Below are 16869 nucleotides of genomic sequence, written 5' to 3'. Positions count from 1 at the left end.
ATTTTTTTTTTTTATTTATTTTTTTACAATTCATCATTGTTACATGAAAATATGTTTGCAGAAGCTAATTTCCATCTGTGGTCTATCCAGCTGCTAACTGTATTTGAGTGAGTTAAGTCTTGGTGTTATGGTAGACTCAAACCTAAGCTTTAAATCACAATCAACAAGTTGACAAAAACTTAATTCTTCCACCTTAGAAACATAGCTAAAGTACGGCCATTTATAAATCAAAAGGACGCTGAAAACCAGATCCATGCCTTTATCTCAAGCCAACTCGACTACTGTAATGCACTCCTTACCGGCCTCCCGAAAAAATACGATGATAACTATTTTATTGCAATGCACTATTGCATTATTTTATTCTATTTTACTAACTATTTTATTGCACTGCACTATTTTACTTTGTATCAGTGAATCATAGACGCCTGGCCATAAGAGCATTCGGAGCATCTCTGCTCTCCCACTATTGAACTTGGGGGAGCAAAGGTATGATCTTGCTCCACCACTTTTTGATTATATGAAAAATATGATATACGCCCCCCCCAATATATAAATCTAACCATAACTACGTTATGGTTAACTGAGTTTTATAGTGAAAAGAGCAGCTTTATTGGTCAAGATTGAAGGCTCTATATTGCAGGAAATTGCACGTACAGGTTCATTAAATTCAAAAGAAATCTGTCGTGCCGGACCCCCTCCAAACCACCCATTGCCTACCAAAAAAAAGAAAAAAAAAAGGAAAAAAATAATAATAAAAAAAGGAAAAAAATAAATAAAAAAATTGGCCCATCTGGGCTAAGCCCCGGATCTCCTACAATCCTAAATCCGCCCCTGAGATCTACATCTACCCAGATTACACGGTTGCAGTAAGGAAACAACGGGCGGCCTTCAAGGAAGCTAGAGAGCTGTTACGTAGCTGCCCGAATACCAGGTTTGGTCTGCTGTTCCCGGCAACGCTGAAAATCTCCTAAAGGGGAGCAGAAATCGTTCGACGACCCATCCGAGGTGAAGGATTACATAACCAGGCATCTGCAAATGAGGGACTCGAGCAAACAAGGTGAAGGTATCGGCTAACCTCATTAGCCTGTGTGGTAGATTTTGGACATAGATCATCATCATAATAGGATTTCAAATCAAACTAATGTGTAGAAACAGTCGAAGTGGAACAATTGGCCCTTAACTATAGTTTCATAGCGTGTGTGTTACCAAGACTTTGTGTTCACTCCAGGAGATCATTTGCATATAGTGGCAGCTGGTGGCAGCTGAGGTAATACTTACTTCCCCTTAGGGGGTGGTAAGAACAAAGGACAGGAAGCCCTAAAATAAACATATGTGTCTCCTTTTAGGAGACACAGATGTGGCCAACTGGTCTGCCAAAGACAATGATCAGGTCACATGCAGTTGGTATCTGATGGCCTGCATGTGACCATCAAAGGTCTGATAACCCATTTAGATTAGTTTTTGATATGGAAGAATGTATTATAAATGAATGCTAAAAGTATAAACTGTATAAAAGAAATTGATGTAAGTTAAAATATAATTAGGCTTGTTTACATTGGGGTAAGAATTCTGAAGTCATACTAAACTATGTAATTAGTTTTCACTTAAAGTGAAAATAGGTTATAATGATAAGAAATGTGTTTAAATATGATATCTCTGGGTTCATGGAACTAATGGTAATTCAAATATAGATATTAGGAAATGAATAAATGCAATGTATGAAGGTAGATTGTTAGATGATGGTTGCACCTTGAATTAAACAAATGAAAGTATATTAGCTGACTGTGTAAGGACCGCTCCTGTTTGCATTCAAACATAGAGAGGCTGTGATTGGACAAACCACAGCTTATGATGTCATCACAAAGGGACGCTAGGCCTTGTTAAAATGGTCTGGGTGTGGGAAGGAGAGACACTCTGAAAAACCCAACACACCAGGACAACACCTACCATCTCATCCACACCAAGGCGGGCAGGTCAGAGGAGAATCAACAGACAAAGAACTTTTGGAGGGAGAACAGACTGCTTTGTTTGTCAGCCAGACAACAAAGACCATCAACAACTTATCAACTATCATTCTTTAAATCTGATTTCTTAGATAGGACGAGAGCGGCATAGTGCTCCGGTACCTTGAATCTTTTATAGCATTCTTTATTGTAATTTGTATACACTCTTAACTTTGATTAAACAGCTGTTATATAACCTTTTCCTCCTGATTTTCTTCTGCCTGCACCGCTGAGAAGTTCATAAGTAATTCCCAGAGCTTTAGAGTTATTGAAACAACACAGAGTACATCAGCACCCGGTTCTGGTACAGAGCAGAACCGTAATAGCTTGGGAATCTACTTCATTTTTGGTGCCGTGGGGGTGAGAGAAGGAAAGAGAGAGAGGGAGAGGGGGGGGGTGAGAGAAGGAAAGAGAGAGAGAGAGAGAGGTGAGTGTTGGAGAAGAATGGGCTGCTCTGTTCGAACAACAAGGGGTTGGGAAAAGAAATTGCCTCATGTAGGATTATGTGAAGTAAAGATGAAACCTCATGTTATTGTAATATGATGACGTATTGGGTGCACAAACTATCTGGTTATGGGAAATGGTATTAGCGTCGCATGACGGCAGATGAAAGGCTTTTCTGGCTAGGAAGCGCGGTAATCTGGTGGCGTGCGACAGGGGCGCGTTCTGAGTAAATGAGATCCCTAAAATTATTCTCAGGAAGAGGGCGCGGTAATGATTGATAATTTGATTGTTCTGAATGGGGAGAGAGCTGTGTATAAGATGGGCTCTGTTGCTATTTAGAACATGCAAATCAGGTATGGTAAAGATGATTTGGAACCTGCGTAATCAGGGAACGTGGTTTGTGCGGTTACAGGATTATCACGTATGTATAAGGTCGATCGATAGTGTCTTGGGATTACGGGGATGTGTTAGGCACTTAAAAATTTTCATATTCGACGCGGATAAAATAGTTGTATAATGTTTTAGGTGAATGGGATAGTATGTAGCGGAGACCCGGAAGTCGTTCTGAGCTCGCCGGTGGTGACGTCGGCGGGGTCAAGCTAGTATTTTGTGGCGGCCTATAGGCTGTTATGTTTTTATATTTCTGTTTAGATCACTACACTGGCGTTTTGAGGGGATTAGGGTTCTGTTGTGGGGAATGTGGTGTTGTATTAACATTGCGAGGTGTCGGCCCGCGTGGCGAAACGGGTCGATGGGTCGTTGGGGAACGTTTTTATGGGATCATGGGAGAAGCTAAGCTAATGCTACCTAGCCGCGCTAACGGCTAAAGCGGTCGCCGGTTGTGACGTCATAAGGGCGCGCGGTCTGGCGGCCTACGCGTGCTGGGTTGGAGCTAACGAGGCTAATATGCTAAGCTAACTGTGCTGACGTCATGGCATGACGGGACTCTCGGGATGTCTCGCGATGGGACGGATTGTTGTGCTTTAATCTGGTGGTGGATTGTGGGGCCTTGGCCCCCCTCCCCCTCGTACACTCTCTCTCACCCTCCCCCCTCTCTCTTTCTTTCTCTCTTTCCTTCTCTCACCCCCCCCCTCTCTCTCTCTCTCTCTTTCCTTCTCTCACCCCCCCCTCTCCCTCTCTCTCTTTCCTTCTCTCACCCCCCCCTCTCTCTCTCTCTCTATTTCCTTCTCTCACCCCCCCCCCTTTCCCTCTCTCTCTTTCCTTCTCTCCCCCCCCCCCTCTCTCTCTCTCTCTTTCCTTCTCTCAACCCCCCTCTTTCTCTCTCTCTCTCTCTTTCCTTCTCTCGCCCCCCCTCTTTCTCTCTCTCTCTCTAGCTCGCTTTTCTTTCTCTCTCACCCCCTCCCTCTCTCTCTCTCTTTCACCCCCCCCCTCTCTTTCTTTCCTTCTCTCGCCTCCCCCCTCTCTCCCTCTCCCTCTCACCTCCCCCCTCCCTCTCTCTCTCACCCCCCCTCTCTCTCTCTCTCCTCCCTCCCTCTCCCTTTCGCCTCCCCCCTCTCTCCCTCTCACCTCCCCCCTCTCTCTCTCTATCACCCCCCCTCTCTCTCTCTCTCCTCCCTCCCTCTCCCTTTCGCCTCTCTCCCTCTCGCCTCCCCCCCTCTCTCTTTCTCTTACCCCCCCCCCCCCCTCTCGCTCTCTCCCTCTCGTTCACTCCCTCCCCCTCACTCCCCTCATGGGTATGGGCACAGGCTATATTGTGATGTGGTGTGGTATGAACGAGGGCTCTCGTTCCCACACCGTCTCTCTTCCATATTTTCTCCCCCCCTCGGCCCCCCCGAAACGCTCTCTCTTTCTCTCCTAGTTTGGGCCTGTATATTGTATGGTGTTTTCTTTATAGGTTTCAAACGCGGTGTAGTGCTGGGTTTATTGTTTATTGCTGTTTACTGTAGGGTTCAAAGGCAGTTGGTTGAGTTTGGGACTTGTTTAGTGTGTGTTGTTGTTCCATATTCAGTTTTATTGTTATTTTTAGGGAATTTCTAGTGCTGGTAGTGGTATTGGCTGGCGTTAGGGCAATGATGTCGTACTCAACCGGCGATGGGGCCGTACTCTCTGGCTCTCTCCAGGTCTCCGGCCACCTTCCAGTCTCTTGACTTAACGGAGAAGTGTAGCGCTGCTGACACGGGGCAACGCGGTGGACTCCGTGTCAGTGTTTTTTGTGTGGCGTTCATGTTGGTGGGCCGTAAGTCGGAGCATATTTACTCTGCTCGGCTGCGCCTGCGATAGGGGTGTGGGTAGACAGATCGTCGTGGCTCACTGTCTGCCTCCGCGCATTGACGGGGATGCGCTATGTGTGCGGCTCGTCGATGCTCGCTGCCACACTGCGCACATTTTTCATTTTAACGGGGGTACGGGGACTGCTAGACGTCGTGGCGGGGGTGGGCTCACTGTCTGCCACCGCGCATTAACGGGGATGCGCTATGCGTGCACTTGTCAAAGGCTCGCTGCCACACTACGCGCATTGGGTTATATTGTGTGGGGGTATTTGGGTGACTGTGGTTATGGTGGTTGATTGGTGTCGGGGGTGCTGTGTGTGTGTGGCAGTGGTTGTGAGTGGAATGAACTTTGGATATCCTTGAGTAGGAGGCCCGGGGTTTCGCGTTCCAGGTTGCAAACTGGGGGTGACGCCGTGGGCCACAGGTCGGGTTGACCAGTGGGATGTCATTGGTCAGCAGGGATTTCAATGTGGGGATGGTGTCGGCGCCTGTGTTTTATGAACGGGTTGTGTGACACTGTTCTGAATGCACGGGGACTTCAGTGACATATAACTGGTTTGTTTAGGGAAAGTGTGGATCTGCTCCCATTGTTGTGAAGGGCCAGATTAAACCGAATATATATATTTATTTATATATATATATTTAATTGTATTTGTATATTCTCTAATATTCCCTGATATCCCTTGTATATTCCTTGTACAATATGCATTGAATATCCATTCTAGCCTACTGAACATCCCATAATAGTCTCCATTCTACTATTGGTCGAGACCTTGGTGCCAGGCTGCCATACCCCTCAGACCCAGTTCAAACGTACCGCTCGACATGTACGAACAAGTCCTAGTTCCGCGTAGGAATTTGGCTACCGCACCACTAATGGGACTATTTGTTCATAGTGCGTATATATACTGCGCTACTAAAGTAGGACTTCCTTTTCAGTCCAGTTTCTTACCCTCCAATAGAGTCACAGACGTAAAGCCTCCCCGCGACGCCACGTGTGGGAGTAAGGCCAAGTTCGGCCTACCATCGGTATTGAGACATCGTGTATATTAATATTTGAATAGTCATATTTGGCACTATATCGTCGAGTTGGACGTAGTCTATTAAGCTAATAATAGTCTGTTAATATATAGTGCTTCGTGCGGTGAGAATACTACCGTAGTCAGTACCCCATCGTTTCGGGCAGAGAACTGGCTGCTTACCCAGGGTGGTTGACCCTATGTGAAGCTGCACCCGAGGAGCCCCAGAGCCGACGAGCGAGTGGACCTGTATACCGGATTATTCTACCGACGACAGCCCGCCTTCCCAGGCACGGATTATGCTTTGGATACTTTGATTATTCCATGGATAAAGACCCCCGACACTGCCGTGTGTTGGAACCCCCCCCCCTGGAGAGGACGCAAGGTGAGGAGACGCTCTGCAAGACGAGGTCTCTTCACGTCTCTCCCCCGTGGACCGGAGAGAGCCGGCCCACAAAGAGTCCACCTGCTTTCATCTGTGGTCCAAGGATCGCCGGCGCATTGAACGGCACTACAGTGGGTTCACCTGGGATACCCTTGGCCGGACGAGGCAGCTGGATTCTACCCCCCCCCCCCCCTCCTACTCCTGTCGGCCTACAAGCGACCGGATTAACCCCCTCTAGTGTATCCAGCCTATAATCATTAAAGTATCATTGCTGTTATTCCTTAACTATTCCAGGTCGTATATTTACCACCTGCGCCTTCAGAGATTGGACATTCTCTATTGATATACCGACGAATACTCCTTGCCATAAAAGTGCATACTATTTCAATTCATAAATGTAATTAAGTGATTAAGTGCTTATTCTACACACCATTGCTGTGTAGGAAATAAAGACCTGTTTCTAATTCGTACATTTGTGTTGGATCCGTTTCATCTACGTGAGAGTGTTCATGATAATATATTTATGCCGTGTACTGGGTGGCCGAATATTAAGTACAAAGGTAGTGGTAGTAAGTATCATATCTAGTAATACAGTCAGGGAATTGTACCCCTCAGTTACAATTGGTCCTTCGAGCCGGATGGTAATTAGTGTAATATTAATATAGTGTTATTAATATTGAAATGGCCTATGATGAACACTCCACGAAACGATCCTCCTAACCAACGCCCGCAGCGCGAACGACGGCTCCCTCAGTACTTAGAGGCTTACGCTGTCAGTCAACAACCTAGTCTTCTACTAACAGTAAACGCGGTAAAACTAGAAAGTAAAAGTATGTCTAACCCCAACGCCCAGACTACCCCGACCATAGAGGCCCCTACGGGCTCTAATGTAACTGACCAAGTTCACGGTGGGGACCAGTGGGAACCAGACATGACTTCACACCCCGCCAGTACTGAAGAAGTAGTCCCCGATGAGTCCCGGGAGGAATACAACGCTACCGAGAGAGAACTCGGCACGGAAGAAGACGGGGAGAGCACCGTGGAGATAGAGCTCCAAGGCTCCGCAAGGAGTACCCCGAGGGAAGGCTCCCCTATACAACCGCCTTCTCCCAGCGAGGCAGAGAGGACCCTACAGCAGGCCTTCCTCATCAGCCTGAACGCCGCTGCTGAACGCGACCGACTGCAGATCCAGCAGCGAAGCGAACACGAGCAGATACGTCTAGAAATAAGACGCATTCAGATGGAAGAGAATGTGGCCCGAGAACGAGCCGGTGCTCAACGGGACGCAGCGCGCGACAGACAGCAGTCGCAACTAATAGAACAGCTGATCAGACGGACAACACCCTCTCCCTCCGCCAGAGGCTCCAGGAACTCGTCTAGACACACCTCCAGGGCGGCATCCCCTAGCCGAGTAAACAACCCTGAACTTGACCAACAGACGAGGTCTATACCCCCCACAGACCACCTCCCCCCACCGGTCCAAGCGAGACCTAGCAACCGGGAAGGAGCAGCATATCCTGTGGAGAGGCTAAACCAGAGACTACAAGCACTGGATGACCTAACTGAAGACGAAGAGGAAGAGGAGGAGAACCACGCCCGAAGACAGCACAGTACTCTACCGGACCAGGAGGTCCGGTACAGCCCAGGCTATACCCCCGCGGAGCTGCGCTACAGACCCCCGACTCTATACACGGGTGAGCACGACGCACGACCCGCACCGAGGAACAGCACCTGGACAAGCGGGCCATGGTACACTGCCGGTACCAGCCCATACCAAGGAGCGGGAGGAGACTCGCCTAGGAGGCCTCTCCCCCAACGCTCGCCGATGTATCCACAGTCAGCGTCATACATTGGCACGCCTATGGTACCCGACTTCACCCAAGAGAACCGGGCCCAGTATACAGAACTCCGCATGTGTCTGGAGACCATGTTGGTGGATGTATTGGATGAACGCCACAAATACGCCATCCTACTGCAGCACTTAAAGGTGCCCCGCGCACATAATATAGCGCTCGCCTACGCGACTTCCACCACCCCATACACAGCAGCGCTGGTAGCATTGGACCAGAGGTATGGGCGCATATGGGATTACGTGATCCAGGAGATCCGACACATCGACCGCTTACCCCCAGCAATAGACAATCGAGCACTGGACGACCTGTCCATCAGAGTGCAGTCCCTGGTAGGGATGTTGGGAGCGCAAAGAGAGAAGGGGAAGTATGAACTTTACGCCAACTCAAATGTGGAAAGGATTCTGGAGAAGCTGCCGCCCGCTCGTCAGGAGCGCTTTAGGCGGCAGAGGGACCACAGAAACCCGAATGGCCCCGAACCGAACCTCCTCGATCTAGCAGACTTCCTGGCGAGAGAAGTCAGCAGCCTACGGCTAGATACATTCGGACGGAGCACCCCTGGCTCCAGAGAAGGAACCAGACGACTAAATGATGGAAGAAGATCGGTGACTGTGATGCACCAATCGGAGTCAGTACCGAGCAGCAGGAGCCACAGTACCCCCTCCAGAACGGAGAAGTGGAAGATAGTGTGCCCCTACTGTGAGAAAGAACACTGGCTAGCGCAATGTGACTCCTTCCCCAAGCTGAACGCGGAGGAAGCAGGTCAATGGATAAAGTCCAACAAGCGCTGTTTTCGCTGTGCGCGCTCACACATGGCAGCCGAATGCCGCTTAAAGAAAAGGTGCACCAAGTGCGATGGAGCCCATCTGGACATACTTCACGACAGTAACAGACGGCGCCCTTCACCTGCACCATCCAGCCGCAAAGCGAGCGTCATGTACATCGATCCCGCCAGCAGCAGTGGAGCCCGAGTACTCCTAAAAGTAGTGCGTGTGACACTAAGCTACCAGAATAAAGTCCTGGACACTTACGCCGTCCTCGATGACGGGTCAGAGAAGACCCTGCTGCTCGCCTCCGCTGCGGCCCAGCTAGGGCTGCGGGGAAGCGAAACCCAAATGACAATTCGGACAATAAGACGAGATTTGAAGACGATAAAGGGCGAGAATGTCTCATTCTCTATCGCAGCAAGCGGCCAGCCTGAGCGACGGTACCAGATTGCAGACGCTTTCACCAGCCAAGAAATAGGACTGTCGCGGTACACATACCCCGTCGCCAAGCTGATGGAGAAATATGCACATCTGCGCAAGTTACCGATCCCGCTCATAGACAATGCTATGCCGACCCTGTTGATAGGCTCCGACCATGCAGACCTCATTGTCCCGATAGACCGGGTTCATACCGGACCCCGAGGCTGTCCTGCAGCAGTCGAGACCCGTTTGGGATGGACTCTCCAAGGCCCGCTCGCCAAATCTCTCAACCGAAGTACAGCCACTAGATGTCTCCACTCCCGAGTCACAGAGGGAGAAACCGCACTCCTGCAACACGTAGAGCGGCTATGGACCCTGGAACAAATGCCCTTTAAGAACGGAAAGAAAGACATTCGCTCTAAAGATGACATTTACGCAATTCACCTCCTCGAGACAGGGACCAAGAGAGTCCCGGTCAACGGCGTGTTGAGATACGCCACGCCACTCCTGCGGCGAGAAGGAATGCCAACTTTCCACGCCAAGACAGACGCCACAGAACGGTACCTGCTGAACACGGAGCGGCGCTTAGCCAAGAACCCCGCCCAAGAGAGTGTATACCGCGCTGAGATTGAGAAGCTCATCACAGCGGGACACGTCACAAAGATGGACATTAAAGAGGCTGACCAGACCACTGAATCGTGGTACGTGCCCCACCACAAGGTCCATCACAACGGTAAAGACCGCATAGTATTTAACTGCAGCTACCAGATCGGATCCCAAAATCTGAATAAAGAGTTACTGCCCGGTCCCACACTCGGCCCCTCCCTACTCGGCGTTCTACTCCGCTTCCGCCAGGAAAAGGTGGCCATCAGCGGGGACATTAAAGGAATGTTCCTGCAGGTGAGATTAGTAGAGGCGGACAAGCCCCTGTTACGGTTCCTATGGAGAGAGAAGCCAGGAGATGAGCACCCAGCCATCTACCAATGGGAAGTCCTCCCCTTCGGAACGACGTGCAGCCCCTGCTGTGCGACATTTGCACTACAGAAACATGTAGCAGAGGACCCAGCAGCGGACGAAGAGGTCCGACACAGCGTAAAGAACAGCTTCTACGTAGACAACTGTCTACAAAGCCTTTCAACCCAGGAAGAAGCCGAGGCTCTCCTGATTAAACTCCGCGCCTCATTGATCAAAGGCGGCTTTGATCTCAGGCAGTGGGCCAGCAGCGATCCGCAAGTACTGCGCAGCCTCTCCTCCGAGGACAAGGCAGCCAGCAGCGAGACCTGGATGGCTACAATCCCGGGAGAAGCCCAGGAGATGACCCTGGGATTGGTGTGGCGATTCAAAACAGATTCGCTTCACTACAGACACAAGCCCCTGACTACGGAGCAGGGAAGGCCGGCGGCGGCGCCGACCACCAGACGGAGTGTGTACACAACACTCGCCCGACAATATGACCCGCTAGGATGTATTCTACCGTACACCACCAGGGCAAAAATGATTGTACGAGCATTGTGGGACAAGGACCAGGGCTGGGACGACCCCATTCCCGCACACCTTGCATCCACCTGGAGAGAGTGGGAGATGGAGCTCCACTCACTCCCAGGCGTTAATATGCGCCGAAGCTACTTCCCACCCACGGTGAGGCCAGAGACATGTAAAATGGACTTACACGTCTTCAGTGACGCCTCAGAGGTCGCATACGGATCAGTAGCCTACTTGCGGGCCCAAGACCAGGGGGGAGAGATCTACACAGCATTTGTCCTCGCCCGCTCGAGAATAGCCCCACGCAAGCAACAATCTATCCCACGTCTAGAGCTCTGCGCAGCCCTAGCCGGAGTGCACCTAGCCACGCTCATCCAACGTGAGCTCACCATACCGGTGTCTAGAACAATCCTGTGGTCAGATTCCACGACGGTACTCGCCTGGATCAAATCGGACTCATGCAAGTACAAAGTCTTCGTGGGAGTCAGAGTCACCGAGATTCAAGACTTAACCGAAGAGTTAACCGGAGAAACAGAGTGGCGCTACGTTGATACAAAACAGAACCCAGCTGACGTCATCACCCGGGGGATGCCCCTGGATGACCTCACCCGTCGCAATGTCTACAGTGACGGCCCCGCATTCCTAAGACTCCCGGAAGGACAGTGGCCCAGGCCTATCCCGAGGGAAGCAAGTCCAGAGGAGGTGGAAATTAAGAAGTCTGTGTTCTGTGGATTGAGCACCGTAGCCTCCACCGACCCTAACATAAACGATTGCACGTCCATAGAGAGTGCACAACAAAGAACATTCCTGCGGTACCACCCGGAGTGCAAGTCCCCCGCTGATATGTCAGCAGCTAACTACGAGGAAGCAGAATTGCTTCTACTGCAGCGAGCCCAGAGAGACTCGTTCCCCGATGAATTGGCCTGTCTACAGGGAGGAAAGCCCGTCCCAGCCGACAGCAGATTAATTCACCTGGCCCCCGAGAGCGACGCTCACACCCTCATCAGAGTGGGTGGTCGCCTACGCAGAGCCCCCAATCTACCGGATGACATTAAATACCCGATCGTATTGAACAGCCGACACAAGGTCACGGAGCTGATTATAAAGAAATACGATGAGGATGTACATCACGCAGGAGCAGAAAGAGTCTTCGCGGAAATCAGACGTCGTTACTGGATCCTACAAGGAAGAGAGGCGGTACGACGCTTCCAACGAACATGTCTAGACTGCCGCAAGTGGCGCGCGCAGCCCAGCATACCAAGGATGGCTGACCTTCCTCCATGTCGCCTCCGAATCGGTGACAAGCCATTCCACTCAACGGGTATGGACTGCTTTGGCCCGCTGCACATAAAGAAAGGAAGAGGAACCGAGAAGCGGTGGGGTATTGTATTCAAATGCATGACCACCAGAGCGATACACATCGAGCTTCTCCCGACCATGAGCACAGACTCATTCCTTATGGCCTTCCGTAGATTCACATCACGGAAGGGAAGACCGTCTACCCTATTGTCCGATCATGGGACAAACTTCAAAGGCGGCGAAAGAGAGCTGAGAGAGAGCTTCCAAGCTATGGGCCCAGAACTTAAGACCCACCTCGCTCCAGCACAGGTTGATTTCCAATTCAACCCCCCAAACGCACCCCACTTCGGTGGCACTTGGGAACGAGAAGTGCGCTCCATAAAGACAGCCCTGTACGCAGTACTTGGGGCCCAGACTGTGGCGGAAGAAGTCCTACTGACAGTCCTCACGGAGATTGAGGGAGTACTTAACTCGAAGCCCCTCGGATATGTCTCCAGTGATGTGGCGGATATCGACCCAGTTACCCCCAACACACTCCTGATGGGGCGGCTAGATCCTGCATTACCACAGACAATGTACCGGCCTGAAGAAGCGAACGGCCGACGAATGTGGAGGTACAGCCAAGTATTAGCCGACAAGTTTTGGAACAGTTTCCTACTGCACTACCTACCGTCTCTACAGACCCGCCAGAAGTGGGTAAAGGAGAGAGACAATTTGACAGAAGGAACAGTCGTCATGATTATTGATCAATCACTGCCCAGAGCTATGTGGCCGGCCGGCCGCGTAAGCAAAGTGATCACCGGTGCCGACGGCAAGGTCCGAGCAGCTGAAGTGCTCGTCCAGGGTCGCACTTACACCCGTCCCGTGGCAAGGCTCATAGAACTGCCTCGACTCCCAGACACAATCGATGATGACCATGACCCTACAACCCTATGACTTTGTGAAGTTGACTGACCCCTACAGCAAACCCTTATGTGTAAATAGACAACGCGATTAATCTGTCTCTGTTTAACTGATTAGGTCTGGGACCTATTCAGGGGGTGGCTGTTGTGAAGGGCCAGATTAAACCGAATATATATATTTATTTATATATATATATTTAATTGTATTTGTATATTCTCTAATATTCCCTGATATCCCTTGTATATTCCTTGTACAATATGCATTGAATATCCATTCTAGCCTACTGAACATCCCATAATAGTCTCCATTCTACTATTGGTCGAGACCTTGGTGCCAGGCTGCCATACCCCTCAGACCCAGTTCAAACGTACCGCTCGACATGTACGAACAAGTCCTAGTTCCGCGTAGGAATTTGGCTACCGCACCACTAATGGGACTATTTGTTCATAGTGCGTATATATACTGCGCTACTAAAGTAGGACTTCCTTTTCAGTCCAGTTTCTTACCCTCCAATAGAGTCACAGATGTAAAGCCTCCCCGCGACGCCACGTGTGGGAGTAAGGCCAAGTTCGGCCTACCATCGGTATTGAGACATCGTGTATATTAATATTTGAATAGTCATATTTGGCACTATATCGTCGAGTTGGACGTAGTCTATTAAGCTAATAATAGTCTGTTAATATATAGTGCTTCGTGCGGTGAGAATACTACCGTAGTCAGTACCCCATCGTTTCGGGCAGAGAACTGGCTGCTTACCCAGGGTGGTTGACCCTATGTGAAGCTGCACCCGAGGAGCCCCAGAGCCGACGAGCGAGTGGACCTGTATACCGGATTATTCTACCGACGACAGCCCGCCTTCCCAGGCACGGATTATGCTTTGGATACTTTGATTATTCCATGGATAAAGACCCCCGACACTGCCGTGTGTTGGAACCCCCCCCCCTGGAGAGGACGCAAGGTGAGGAGACGCTCTGCAAGACGAGGTCTCTTCACGTCTCTCCCCCGTGGACCGGAGAGAGCCGGCCCACAAAGAGTCCACCTGCTTTCATCTGTGGTCCAAGGATCGCCGGCGCATTGAACGGCACTACAGTGGGTTCACCTGGGATACCCTTGGCCGGACGAGGCAGCTGGATTCTACCCCCCCCCCCCCTCCTACTCCTGTCGGCCTACAAGCGACCGGATTAACCCCCTCTAGTGTATCCAGCCTATAATCATTAAAGTATCATTGCTGTTATTCCTTAACTATTCCAGGTCGTATATTTACCACCTGCGCCTTCAGAGATTGGACATTCTCTATTGATATACCGACGAATACTCCTTGCCATAAAAGTGCATACTATTTCAATTCATAAATGTAATTAAGTGATTAAGTGCTTATTCTACACACCATCGCTGTGTAGGAAATAAAGACCTGTTTCTAATTCGTACATTTGTGTTGGATCCGTTTCATCTACGTGAGAGTGTTCATGATAATATATTTATGCCGTGTACTGGGTGGCCGAATATTAAGTACAAAGGTAGTGGTAGTAAGTATCATATCTAGTAATACAGTCAGGGAATTGTACCCCTCAGTTACATAAATGGTTAGGTGTTACGGGGGAAATATAGTGAGTGTGTGAAAAATTGTGTGTGAAATATGTGTGTTACTGATATGTATAATGTAATATGAGCGGAATACATTGTTAGGCTTTCACGGACAGAAATAAATATAGTTACACATAGAAGCGAAGATAAAGCGTAATTATACACATTTGCAAAGAACAATTAGAGTAAAAGTGAGATTATTCACCTAAATTACCATGTCCAATACAGATGTTTAGAAATGATAGGCTGTAAATAACAAATTTCTGATTGACCAACAGAAGTATAAGGCTGATGCAAAATAAGTTCCCCGGAGTTGTGTGGAGGAGGATCATGACGGGATTGAGAGTTCTAGTTTTCCAATGGAGACAACTGAAAAAAGATTAAGGCTGTGTCATTGATAAATCAAAACGAAAATTGCACAAATGCTCTCAAGTGATTTTAGTATAGGAGATGCCCGACATTCCATGCTTAAAGATAAATGATGGATTGTGAACGGGAAATGTCACTGATAATTAAGTGTATGTTTTTTCTTCTCTCTTCACAGCTGCTCCAGGACGGACGGCCAGTGCTGACCAATTTCGAACCCCAACAGGGAGATCAAAGAGACTGTTGAAAGTCGGGGGGTATAGTATCACACAGCGAGTTATCAATTCCTGTTTGCACCAATATATAAGTGTGAGTGAAATTAACTCAAGTTTGGTAAAAATAGTTTGAATACAGAGAAACTTGCTTTCCAAACGGTGATATTACGAGTGTTAGGGAGGGGGTAGGCACCTCGAACCTCTAGCACTCAACAGGCGGCAGTGGAATCGGAAGATTCCCTGGGCACGTTAAATCTAATATATAGTGCAAGGGAGACACTGAATGGCCCTCGTGTCTGGAAAGATGACCAACATCTTACTGTGTTACCGTCTAGTCGGCCCAGGTAACGTTGCATGTAATGTATATGTGGGCACTGGGTGGTAGGTGGACGACGGTCCAAACCTAGTATTGGGGCAGTGCACCGGAAGGGGCACGGCACCTGCTGTGAACAGGCCAGGCTGGTGAAAACGGTCAAAGTTTCCATACCCAAAGCAAGTGGGATGGGGAGCAGACCGTAGGTTTCAAAACTGAGTGGCTGGGAGGTACTACGGACCTCAGCTGCTTGGGGTCCTGACTTGATGATGGACTATGAGATCTCTATCGACTGCGTTACCGGTCGGTCCGATGAGCATTATGACCCTGCTTATAGTCACAGAAACGCAGGAAGTGGGACTGTGAGTGACTGGACAGTATGGGCATAAATGCGTCGGGCTCAATGTACAGTCAGGCCACAATAAGCCGAAACCGAATGTGTTAGTAGGCGAGTTGTGCTTCTGTGATTAGCAGGTTTGAAAAGAACCACTGGGAAGCAGAAGGATAAGGGGTGTCAATTCAGAGGAATCTGGATTGTCTCTCCTAAGATTGGAAAGGGACCCAGCCTTAAACTGCACCTGAAGGTAAAATAGGGGGCTTCTTCTGTTCATGAGAGGAGACCTTCGCCTGGAAGTGGAGGCCTGTATCCTTGGTTGGGTGAGAGGGGTTCCAGTGTAGGCGGCAATGCGGCCCTGAAAAAGCCGGTTTCCCCACACGTGGCATCTCCTGATCCTGGCGGGGAGAGGTGCATCTAAGTAGGGCAAGCAGTGCATCCGAACGGGAGGAGGGTACTCTTAACTGGAAGGAGGTTAAAAGGGTCAAAGCGTTGAAGAAAGGTGAGAATGGAAAATACACAGATAGGAGCAACTGGAGGGTTAGATGCACTAACCATAGAAAGGGTAGACAATCTGTCTATTTCAACGACTGGAGATGTCACAATAAAAGTGACGAAAAAATGGCCAAAGATATTCAGGCCATTACAGAACCTTGTATTTAAATGTAAAAAAGGAGGCCGGTATCGAATGCGTACCCAAATCAAAAAGCAGAAAAAGAGATTACGAAAGGTGATAAAAAGAAATAATGCCGGTAGTGGGGTAATGCCGATAACCTCTGCAGACATTACATTGACCGAATTGAACAGTGACGTTAACCTGATTGACTGGAATGTGATCGACTCCCCTCTAGTGTCCAGTGTGACGGAGGGACTGGAAATAATGTCTTTTACTCCGCCACAGGGAGTCGTTGCAGCGAGCGACCCAGAGACAACTGTATTACCCGAGCCGATCCACGCTGAAGTGTCCGTTGCGGGAGACTGCCAGTTAACCAAGGGACAACGAAAGCGGCTGAGGAGAGCGATACATGAACAGTTTCTACAGCCCACCTGTGTCTCGTGCCCAGGTTTTCTCCACCCCCACCATCAGTACCAAACTGAGAGATGTGGCCCGATGACTAGGAGCCAGTCAACAAGGGCCAGGGTGGAGGAAGAGGGGAAGACGTGCCTCCCTCTAGGACAACAGCTAACCGAGGCTAGACAGGTAGTGGAATACCTCCAAGGCCTAATCCAGTCCACACAGCCCGGAGGGGAGAC

Source organism: Notolepis coatsorum, assembly GCF_963971535.1.
Source record: "Notolepis coatsorum genome assembly, chromosome: 18".
Lineage (NCBI taxonomy): Eukaryota > Metazoa > Chordata > Actinopteri > Aulopiformes > Paralepididae > Notolepis > Notolepis coatsorum.
The sequence above is the reverse complement of the archived record's forward strand: the minus strand, read 5'-3'. Positions refer to the sequence as shown.